The sequence below is a fragment of the Lissotriton helveticus genome, chromosome 11 (assembly GCF_964261635.1).
Source record: "Lissotriton helveticus chromosome 11, aLisHel1.1, whole genome shotgun sequence".
Taxonomy (NCBI): Eukaryota; Metazoa; Chordata; class Amphibia; order Caudata; family Salamandridae; genus Lissotriton; species Lissotriton helveticus.
In genome coordinates this window covers 1,095,725,994-1,095,738,140 of record NC_136072.1, presented here as the reverse complement: position 1 = coordinate 1,095,738,140, position 12,147 = coordinate 1,095,725,994, and the positions used below count along the sequence as shown (strand labels likewise).

Genomic DNA, 12,147 nt, shown 5'->3' with positions numbered 1-12,147 from the left:
GTCCCTTGCACCCATCTATCACCCCTTCCATTCATCCCTTCTCTATTTCATCCATCTCTAATTCCTTCCACCCATTTACCTCATCCCTTCCATCCATTCACCCCTCACCTTTTCCATCCCACTTATACCTTCTACCCATCTCTCTTCCCTTCAATTTTTTCATCTCTCACCCCTTCCATCCATCTCAACCCTTCCATCCATCTCTCATACCTTCCAAGCATCTTACCCCTTCCATCCATCTCTGATCTCTTACACCCATCTTTTCTCTCTTACACCCAGTTCTAATCCCTTCCATCCATCTCTAATCCCTACTATCCATCGCCTATCCCTTTCACCCATTCCCACTCATCTCTTCATCTCCCACTTTTTCCATCCACATCTAATCCCTTCATCCCTCATCTCTCCCATCAATCTCTTTTTACTTCCCTCAATTCATCTCCCACCTTTTCTATACATCGCTAATCCCTTCCACCCATCTCTCATCTCTTCCACCCATCTCTCATTCCTTCCTTGTTTCTTTAATTCCTTCCAACTATCTCTCATCCCTTCCATCTCTGATTCCTTCCACCCATAACTCATCCCTACCATCCATATATCTCATCACTTTTTCCCCAACTTTTCCATCCCTCTCATCCCTTCTACCCATCTCTCTTCCCTTCAGTTTTTTCACCTCTCACCCCTTCCATCCATCTCTCATACCTTCCAAGCATCTTACCCCTTTCACCGATCTCTAATCCCTTTCATCTCTGATTCCTTCCATCCATTTTGCAGTCCTTCCATCCATCTCTCATCCCTTACTTCTAGCTAAAATTCCTTCCATTAGTTCGAATCCCTTCCACCCATCTGTAATCCCTTCCATCCAGCTCTCATCCTTTCCTTCAACATCTCATTGCTTCCCTCCATCTCTACTTCCTTCCATCCATCTCTAATTCCTTCCACCCATCTCTAATCCCTTCCATCAATCCATCTCTCATATCTTCCAAACATGTCTCACCCCTACCATCCATCTCAAACCCCTTCTACCCATCTCTTCTCAATTCCACCCATCTCCCACCCCTTCCATTGATCTCCCACCCCTCCCATCCATCTCTCCTCCCTCCCATCCATCTCTCACCCCTACCGTCCATCTCTAATCCCTTCTACCCATCTCTTCTCCGTTCCTCCCATATCTAATCCCTATCATCCATCTCTCATACCTTTCAAACAGGTCTCACCCCGACCATCCATCTCAAATCTCTTCTCCATTCCACCCAACTCCCACCCCTTCCATCCATCACTCCTCCCTCCCATCGATCCCACCCCTTCCATGCATCTCTCCTCCCTCCCATCGATCTTTCACCCCTCCCATACATCTCTCACCCCTTTCACCCATCTCTTCTCCGTTCCACCCATCCCTAACCCCTACCATCCATCTCTAATTGAATATTTCTAAACACAACTTGTTATTATCGTCATCATCCTCATCTAAGCACAACAATACTGGTTAGAGCTGGGTACCTAGTTTAAAAGACACTTTACAAGACAATTGGGTTCATCTGAATTATGTCTGTAGATACCACGGACGTGTTCTAGGGTCGCCAGGGATAGCAGATGCCAGCTAGGGGGTAATTCCTATGGTACAAGCAGGCTTTCATCAAAACTACTCTGTGATTGATAATATCGCTAGATTGCAAACTATTTTCGATAAATATGTAGTTAGTAGAGCTCAGGTAGTCAATAGTTTATTTGTGGATTTCTCTACAGCTTTTGACAAGGTGGATAGGCATTCCCTGTGGAGGAAACTACTGAAGCTAGGTGTTCTGATAATTCTGTTAAGAATAATAGTAGCGCTGCATACAACCACATGGTGTAAGGTACAAATGGGAGGAGATAAGGGCTTAACTGAGGAGATTTCCACGCAAAACGGCCTCAAGCAGGGATGTTTACTTGCCCCCCTCCTCTTTTCACTACTCCATAGCGATTTACTGGACTGTTTCCAGGAGGTAAATAATTTCCCACCTCAATTAGCATCACAAAAAATCCACTTTTTAATGTATGCTGATGACGTGGTTTTATTTGATTTAACCTCAATTGGGCTGCAGTGAAATATGGAGGCTTTTTTAATTACACTGAAGAAAATGTTTTAAGAATAAATATTTCAAAAACAAAAATAGTACAGTTTAGAGGTAAGAAAAAAGCTATACCTTTTACATGGAAACTAGGAGAAACTACAGTAGAAATAGCATCTACTTAAATTTTTTTAGGGAGAGTTTTCTCTTAGTCCACTGGTACTGTTTTGCACTTTCAACGGACTGAATTATAAACAGTATCCAATGGGAGTGCTATTTCTTTATTTATTTTAGGTATTATAGAGCGCGAATGTGACCCGTTAGGGTATCAGAGCGCTTTACAGGGATAACACATTGTGTACAAGGTTGACATAGGCAATAAACATGGATAAGGATAGAAGGAAGTGACTACATTCGGGCATAAACAGGGTACATACAATTATCAGAGGATTGACATGTCAGCAATATGCAGAGAAAACCAGCAACCACATTTGAGGGGCGACATGTCCTCAATATGCAGAGAGAACCAGCAATTACATTTGAGGGAGTAATAAATCAGTACAAACAATAGGAGCAACCAAGCAGACAAGAATTTTGCAGAAAAAACAAAAGCAATGCCGTACAGCGGTGTGCGCGATGAAAGAGATTTATGGGAGGAACTTGCTCCTTAGGAAAGTTTTTGCTTCCTTTTTAAAGATTGACAGAGAAGGTATTCTTCTGATGGAGGACGGCAGTGAGTTCCAGATTTTTGGTGCAGCCCCAAAAGTTTTATTTATCAACTAGGACGCAAAATGTTTTAGCTCTCCTGGAAGTTTACCGAACAAAGATTACCCCTATCTTAACATATGGTTTAGAATATATATTACTATAAATCGTTGGGGCTTTTTAAGTCGCGAGCATATGCTTACTACTCTTGCATATGCTTACTACTACAAGCCAAGCCACTCCCGTTCAGGACCTCCGATTGGAATTAGGGGTAAGGAATGCATCCGCTAGAGCTATGGCAAACCTTGTCATTTGGGCTTACAACATACAATATGCACCTGATGGTACATTAAGAGCAATTATACATCAAGAAACTTTTCAGGCTGATCCAGGAGTATATACTTTTAAATGAAATTTAGAGATCTCTTGGGAGCACTTCCAATGCTCCAAGAACCATTTACAAAGTTGGTCCCCGGAACTCTTGAAGTTCTTTCTGAAAAAATCTACTCAAAGACTGAGCTACGAAATGGATAAACTTTGTCAACAGTTATCGCTTTACAAGCTAGTGTTAACTAGGGTGGAGTATGAAGAGATCCCAAAATATTTGAGTTTTACACTGGACCATAAAGTTAGGCGCTGCATCCTGATGCTAAGACTGAAGACACTACAATTAAAAGATATAGCAAAAAAGTGGGGCGGAAACTTTAACAAAATCGGCCAATGTGATTTGTGTAATGAAGGAATCCAAGATTTGGTACATGTCCTATTTGTCCGTCCAAATAGCATCCTGGTTGATGCACGCTCTCGATTTTTAAAACCGATTTGTACAAAATATAATATTTTTTGAACTATGGATCTGATTGAGATTATAAGAACCCCACCTGGTGAATTTGTATGTTACAAAGGTTTTAACTTTTTAAAAGTGTGTATTCCTGCTATTTTAGAGATATATAAGGTAAGAACAATGGTCTTTTTTGCTTATAAAGAATTTCATTTTATATTGTAATTACATGGGTCTGGAAATCTGTATATATTATCTTAACATATTGTGGACCTCGGATGAGATCTATATCAATCAATAAATTTCATGTAATTACTTCTGGCTTGCCCCATTCGACCTCTAGCGACCCCTAAGATGGAAGAGCAGGGCTAGGAACAGAAGCCTGGTTAACTTTCTGCTGCTCCACCAGGCATGATTAATTTCCTTTATTAGACTGTGCTCCAAGCTTCATGGTGTATTTGTTATGCAGAATAAACACTCCTAAGCGCTGTGCTGATACTAATGAATTAAAAGGGTGGTCTCCTGCAGGGTGCGGGGTTCCGAGGTTCAATGAGGCCCCTGTTGCTGCAGAAAAAAAGTGCACTTTCAGATGACATAGGACTCCCTGGCTGTAGCTGAGCCTGCTAGAGAAGCCCCAGTGCTACTGGGAATGGGGGGGTACATGAAAGGTGAAGAAACACTCTGGGTGCCGGGGCTTTCTCTGGAGCTAGGCCCATGTAGCACTTCTCTCATGCAAGCACCAGACTTTGTTTCACTTTCTCTGCAGCTGGGCCCATGCAAGAACTCACTCATGTAGGCACCAGAGTTTGTTTCACTTTCTCTGCTGCTGGACCCATGTAGCACTTCTCTCATGCAAGCACCAGACTTTGTTTCACTTTTTCTGCAGCTGGACCCATGTAGCACTTCTCTCATGCAGGCACCAGACTTTGTTTCACTTTCTCTGCAGCTGGACCCATGTAGCACTTCTCTCATGCAAGCACCGGAGTTTGTTTCACTTTCTCTGCAGCTGGACACATGCAGCACCTCTCCCTGGCCTTGTGTCTTGAGAAAGAAATACATTCCAGACAGACAGGTCTCTTTGAGCCTCAATACAAGTCCCATGGTAATCTCAGACGGGCTGGCAACAGCGGTTATTAGCCCTGGTAATTCCATGAAGACAATTAATTTCTCACAGACAATTCAGCTGCTGAAAACAACTGAAATGTGTGGGTGAAACTCTGGGAAGAAATGGAGAACTACCAAAGGAATGAGGTGCGGTCTTCCTGATTATCCCAGTAATGCCTCTTTTCTGAGGGTACTTAACGATGCACCTAGTAGAGCCCACTATTGCCAACCCACTGCCCCCACCCGAGTTACAGATGCCCAGAATATTGTTAATTCCGGGGACGATACCAGTCCTAATATCAAGAGTCTCCTGATAATGCTCTGAGTCTGTAGGTGTGGAGGTGAATAATGTGTGATGGACACAGGTCCTGCGGCAATGTGTCCCTGAGATGGTGAGGTGCCCCAACTTAACTGAAGATAAATGTATGAGAATGTTTGAGACAAAGGCGAGGTTGGTGTACTAATAGGGCAAATACTGAAGTGGGATGATTAGAGAGGAAGCAATGGACGCTACAGTGAAACTAATTGTAAGAAATCTGCATTTTCTGTGTGGTCACACTTGATTTTTCACCTTTTGCTGGACCCTATATTTTTGGTGGCTATAGAACTATTAGAACTATGTGCACTTTACCCCTGATAACCAGTGATAAAGTGATAATGTTTCTCTTGGCAAAATCAGGATCCTCCAAATTGGCATATTTAATTCATCTGTAAGTCCTTAGGATATGGTACAAAGTGTACCCAGGGCCTGCAAGATAAATGACATTAGTGGGTTGCAGCACCCATTGTACACTCCACTACAGTGACAGTGCAAACAGGACTGCAGACCTACCTTTTGTTGCCTTGCTATTCAGTTTTAAACTGCAAATTCGACCTGTCAAAATAACCCCTTTTGACAGACCTAAACTTTCCTTTCAAATACTTACAAATCACCCCTATGTAGGCCTATTTGCCCATAAGGCAGGGTGCATGGTATTTAAAAGTAGGATATGGAAAGGTTTAATGTTACACATGTCCTTAAAGTGAAAACCCCTCAAAAGCTATTTTGCCGAAGCAAGGCTGGCTGTTTCACAGGAAAACACTGGGATCCAATATTAAATACTGTATCTGCGAATGGATCCAGCTAGAAAAATTATTGAACAACAATTTTTAATAGTTATTGAAAATCCAATGTAATGCTGAAGTTGGATGTTTACTAAATATTAAGGGAGAACAACTTTTAGAAAGTTACCTTTTCTTTGCCTGAAATCCCTGGTGCCTAATCTACAGTTTGCTCTCCCACTTCTGCCAGCCTGTAATTATAATTTAAATAACCCCTTTGATGAGGTGTGATCTTGCTATTTGAGTTGAAACAAAGACCTTGGGTGTGGGGGGGTGTTATTGTGCCCTTGACAAGATGGCCTCTGGGCTGGGTTCAAGAACTTGATTAACTTCACAGAGGCTTACCTTGTCACAAGCAGATGTAGCTAACACCCTTGCCTGTCCGCTTCCTTTGTCTTTCTCTCTCCTGCTACACCCAGGCAGGCTCCTATCACAGTGGTACTCTTTTTGACATTGCAGTGTCAAATCTTGCTGGAGTGCCAAAACCTGCTTGACAGGTGTACTGGTGTTTTTCATAAAACACTTGTGGCACACTTCAAAGGAGAGAAACCGGATGACAAAACAATTCTTGTGTATCCATTGTCTGGTAGCTGAAAACCCTACTTTTTGTTCTACCTCACTTCTGTGTTTTGGTTTAGTAGAGGATACAGTGGCTGCTTCAAACTGGATTTTAGTGTTATGGGGTGGGAGGACAGTAGGATTACTATAGTACACTCCCTACACACACACACACACACACACACAAACACACACACACCTAGCTCTCAAAACTTACATTTAGTGCTACTGAAGACTTATGCCATTTTGAAAATACCCAAAGAGGATAGAGTTAGCTTGAAGACTTTTACCCTATTGGTTAGGGCGTCCTCCAGTGTCATTCCCATCTACTAGCTTGTGCTAGGCATAAACATGGCATCTCCCAGTACCCACTTCATAACACTCCTGAACCCGTGGAAGAGCAGATTAGGACTGAACCTGCTGTCTGAGACCTAACAAGACCTAGAAGACTGGACCTACTCTCCATCTTGTACCCAGGACAAAGACGTGGACTCCAAGGATCATAAGGCTGACCTCCTGTTAAAGCTTCAGGACACGAGCTACGAGAAGGCTTTTTCTGCAACTAACCAGCTGACCACTGGCAACTGGACTGGGCACTACTGTGGCCTCTGCTAAAGAAAAGTGAGACAAAAAGCAGACTTCTGTAGTATAGGTGAGCACCTCTGAAGTCTTGTGGGTCTTAGGATTCTCCCCGCCCGAGCATGTAACTCCGGTGCTGTGTTGCGATGAGATGACAGCAGCACAGGGGAAGGGCCGGAATGAGACATCAGGTGACATGGGAGACGAGAGTGGGCATGGGCAGAAGTATGACTGGAAACACTGGTGGGTCAGGAGAAACACAGGAGAGGTACCCAAGCATTAAACTGAGGGGTGAAAACTGACAGCCTTCCTATCTGAGTGCACTCAGATGGTCATGCGCTCTCCTTCTTGGACGACTTGAGAATGAAAGAGGTTTGGAGTGTGACTGCCACACTAATCATGTTAGATCTGTTTGAAGCAATCAACACCGTTGACCATCTCCTTTCTCATCCCTCATGGATTGTCGGTGTTAAGAAACTGAAGTAACAGTTCTGAATTGGATCAGCTGTTTTCTAGCCAAAGATAACCAATCAGCTGCAATTAACTTTTTGAAGCTTCCAAAAGTCACTAAACTAGGATTAGGCTGAAGGTAGTAACAATGAGTATAAAGGCTGCTAAGTAATCACTGGATCGAATATCTAGATTCATATGTATATGGTGCCACTTGGTTGTCAGTCAGGGATGTTACTTTCAGCCATTTTCCCTACTGTACCAGCTGATTAGCGGCATTAGCAGTAAATACTGTAGTGGCCACACCACTGAGACATGCCCATGACCAGCCTTTCGTTTAGATGCCAGGGCCTGGTCCCTCTTACAGCTCCTCTACAGAGTTGGGCTTCTTCACTCTCATGTTCTATTGGCATGGTCTTGCTGCACCGTTTTCCCATCACCTTCGGCTGCTCCCAGAGTTATATGAAGAGCTTCTCATTTGTGTTGGTTTAACGTGGGAGGTGTGGTAAGAAGTGCCATCGAATGGCTGAAGCTGTAGTATAATCTGCAGCGGTTTCTCCAGTTTTCATCTCTTTAGCTCAAGACCCATGTGTTGTAGGGTCATCTGAAGCCACCAGGCACTGGCCCTGTCACTCTTTACATAAATATGGAGAGGATGAAGTAAGCGTGTACTGTGGACAGGCTCGGGATGGCAGGGCTCCCTGCATGGGCAGTTTTAAATTGGCCTTCTGGACAGACTGGTAGTCAAGGACGCCAAGGTAGGTGATAACACGCACCTTGTGACACCTGCTGACACCAGTGGGAGGGCCGCCTGTCCTCGTCTGATATCTGCCGCTGAGGGGCAAGTGATAAAGGCGGGATTCTGTAGAAAGCGTACAGGGCTCCTTCATGACCCCTGAATCGAGAGGTAGCCAGGGCAGTGCCATGGGTATCAAAAGACAAGCCTCTGATTGACCCCACTGTGTTTGTACCTCTCAAAGCAGGGATCCTGACGCTGTCTGAGGGATTACAATACACCACTGATTCTTGGCAGCCATGTTGGAGTTGTGGCCCACAGGTTAGGCCTTAACCATTCTAGTGCGTGAGGGGAGGGGGCGCAAGTAGGTAGGATGCCCATACAATGAGCTTGCTCTACGCCTGGGGGCTGCTCCTACCCAGCATAGTATATAAATGAGAGAACACTCCATAGGCAATATAAATAAAAGCTGTATTTATTACATATTGCTCTATCGCATAAGTCATAAAGCGCTGACTTATGCTATTAACCAACTCAGTGGTTCTCATTTTATTGAAGAATGAATAGCTCTGTCGACCCTGTTGGATTCCAAGCTGTAACCTGCACGGGGCTAACAAATGCGTATTGCAGCTGCATTAACGCACAGCGGTGTCGTACTGTGTGCGTGGATTCAGTGTCGCTGGTGGAGGTTCAGTTCGAGCCGTTGATACCAACACACCAATAGAAATGAAAGTCTGATATGGGCTGTGTACAGAGCGTGCAATAGGTTTGTATGTACATTAACCTCGTTGAGGATTTCAATCCGATTATTACACATAAAATCATTATTGTGTGAATGTCACACGGTAAGCAAACGGTGGACCCTCTCCAGCCCTACTCCACGTGTCATGCTAACACTGACCAAGGCTGCACGAGAAACATACTACCCATTTACCAACATACTCCAGACTTCCCGGGCGCGTACCTGTCATTAGTGAAAGAAGTTCAGTGGCACCAGGGCAGTTATAGCTGTCTTTCGCTACCAGCCTTGACTGCCGTAGGCCCGTGGCAGCCTTACTGAATGCCCTCAGAACAAAGTTCCCAAACCCTTCTCTCTCATTCCATCTCCCTGCCCCTATCTCAGTGTTTGACACGAGGCGCTAGAGTTAAATATTAACATGGGCCAAAGTGTACGCCCACCTGGAGAAACCTGCTCAAGTTCCTGTGGCTTCTATCTTAGATCAATACAAAATGTCAGCTCAGTTCAAAATGGAGAATGCAAACAAACAGGAAGTGGGATGTGCCGAGGCCCAGACCGGAACTGTGTGTTGTTTTCACAGACAACGGGCTCCGGGGCTACCCCTCAGCGACCTTGGGTGGGTTCTTCCTGCCAAGGCAAGGCCCCTTTCTCACGACCTGCTGTGCGGAAGAGGGACTCACTTTACATGTGCATGCTTTGTAGTAAGAAGGCCTATGGTAAAGCCATTCTTCAACACAATTGATGGAACTGTGAGCTCTTGGTTAATCAATAATGTACGGTTAAATGGTCAATCAGATTATCGTTTGAAGTGTGAGAATTATGACGTGTGTTGGATGAATGAATTACACTAAGGGATCCATAATTTAATCAATGAATAGAGATACACAAAAGACCACTACAAAAAGTTGAATTAGCAGAATCAAAGAGTCCGCTTTGCCCACTGCTCCACCGTATGCTTTACATTATGACTGCTGAATTCTGCTCCTACTCCACAAGGTACGGGACAGGCAAGGACCATTGCAACCAAAAGGATTAGTCCAAACTCAAACAAGTTGGGTTTCCCAAAACACTAGTATAGTCGAAACAGGCAATGTAGATGGGCAGGGTCGCAAGTACTACTCTAGCTGCGGCAAGCTGTTCCTTGGAGGGCGAACCACCCAAAAAGGAATATAGAAGGGTCGGTTTCACCCTCCCGAAAGAATGAGTATCAGTAAGGGATTAATGGCCTGATTGTGGGGGAAGAGGGACGGAGCCTTAACACTTTTTATCCATTCTACGCACAGGCCTTTACAGAGCTAATTTGCTGGTGTTAATGAACTTACACTCTGTAAAGAGCCAATGGCTGTCCGGTTGGCTGCAATGCCAGGCCTATCTCAATCCTCAACACTGTAGGAAGATTTGATACATTGTGAAGCAATTTATATACAGTTTTAAACTGCAAAATGAAATTCAGAGGCCACAGTACATTATTTAAAAGTTAGTATGAAAACTACTTGTGATTTAAAAAAGAAAACAAAAAGACTATTTATCCTAAGTGGATCTTATGTGGATTAGAAACAATCAACTGGCCAATCATCATTTATATTGAATTCCTATGAAAAGCACTGTTCTAAGTATTTACTCAAATCTATGAAGTATAAATACATATTTAAAGAGCCTCTCTTGCTTCTAAAGACTATTCAAGGGAACCTGCCTTCCACGTGTGCATGACAAAATTAATACCTTCCTCAGTAGAAATTGATCATGCTGGCAAATGTCACCTTCATATGTAGAAGATCTGATAGAGGGGTCGCGGCTGCTCGCTTAGAAGGGCCAGTAGAAAGGTGATGTCCTTGTCAAGGGTGCGCCGTTGCTCTCCGCCTGCGAACACAGTGGCACTCAGCTTTCTTGAAGGTGCAGTTCTTCCACTGCGGACTGACATTGCAAAACCTGGCTGTAGGTACTCGCCAGCTATTAATCTTATGATTTGCTACTGTAATTATCATTCTGAAGTCCTCACTCTAGCTTGCAGTGAAGTTATCTCATACTATGGCCTTATTATGATGGCAGTCGGACTGCTAGTATGGATGGCAGTGGGACAGTCACCGACGGCCTGTCGGTGGCGGTCTCACCATCATCGTAATGAGGCCCTTAGTTTTTCTTGCAGCTATTCAAAGGTTGAAACCACTGTACCGAAGGCCTAGTGCCTCCTGAGTTTATTCAGTTACCCATTGATTTATGCCAGCGCTCTCAATCTGAGGATCCTCTTGCAACCTTGAACTGGCACAGAGGCAACCCTGGACAGACAGTGCTTCCTTCCCTGAGCTGCAGGCTACCAGGGTCTACAAGTCGGGTCCTATGGCAGATGCCCTTAACTTCCAGGCACTGTCCCAGCCTGGAAAGGTCGTTCCCTAGGCCACCTCCTCATCCTCCTGAAAGGTAACTTGTAGTGTCTTCTCAGGAAAATGACCCGACCTTCCCCCGTCCCGAAACCACATCCCTCCATGAGTGTTTCAGCTGTCAGCTCAAAAGGGATTCACCTTTTATTTCAAGTTAGAGGGCAGACATTGGTGGACAATTCAAGATATTGAGACATGGAATGGCCAATCTAAGGATTTATTAGAGATACCGCCAACTGGTCCTTGGCCTTTTCAAGTGGCTTCTGCCTCCCTCTTGGGGAATGGAGGATCTTTTCTGTTGATCTAAAATTATCAAAGAACAATCTTCCATCTGGACCAACAGTTTCTGATATGCGCTTTTGCCAATGCGGGCTTGCACTGTAGGTCACTTACAATCCCTCCACAGGAACCTTCTAAAAAAAAAACATTTACAAATCAGCACATTTTACACTGCAGACTGTTTGTACAGTGCTGTGGTACTAGTTGCTTGTCATCTTCAGGGAACTTCTGCCTGTGGATATTTTATTTGCACACAATATGTCACCTTTTGTGCATTGAGGGCAATATGAATCTCCGATTTCTGATGCAAGTGTCCAAGCTGCTTCCTTTTGCTCAGTTTTTTATGTGCAGTAAACCATAAATAACAGTGCCATGCCATCCTTATGTTGGCTCTTACTATATTGTGTAAGCGCTGATGAAAGGTGGACTTCCCCAAAAATAATTTGTAGATCCTAGCTAATGACCCTGGATTCCGCGTGGTTCGACATAATGCATAGGTGTGAACTACTGATGGTTGGACTTCAAGGCGCATAGTGGGCCAGCCTGAGCATCTACTGTGACTCACTGACTCCCTGCCCCCACTCCCCACGTGCTGCCATACTCCTCACCCTCAACCCTCTGTCTTCTTTGACCTTGTGCAGATAATCCTGGGCAATCCAAGGAGGCTGCTGCAGTTGTCCTGTCCACCT

General features: G+C 44.3%; 2 protein-coding genes across 4 annotated transcripts in view; one reads left to right on the top strand and one right to left on the bottom strand.

Annotated features, from left to right (window-relative positions):
- RSPH14 (radial spoke head 14 homolog) overlaps positions 1–12,147 on the top strand; it is a 551,562-nt gene that overhangs the window by 260,446 nt on the left and 278,969 nt on the right. The window lies entirely within an intron of this gene.
- GNAZ (G protein subunit alpha z) overlaps positions 1–12,147 on the bottom strand; it is a 303,422-nt gene that overhangs the window by 154,305 nt on the left and 136,970 nt on the right. The window lies entirely within an intron of this gene.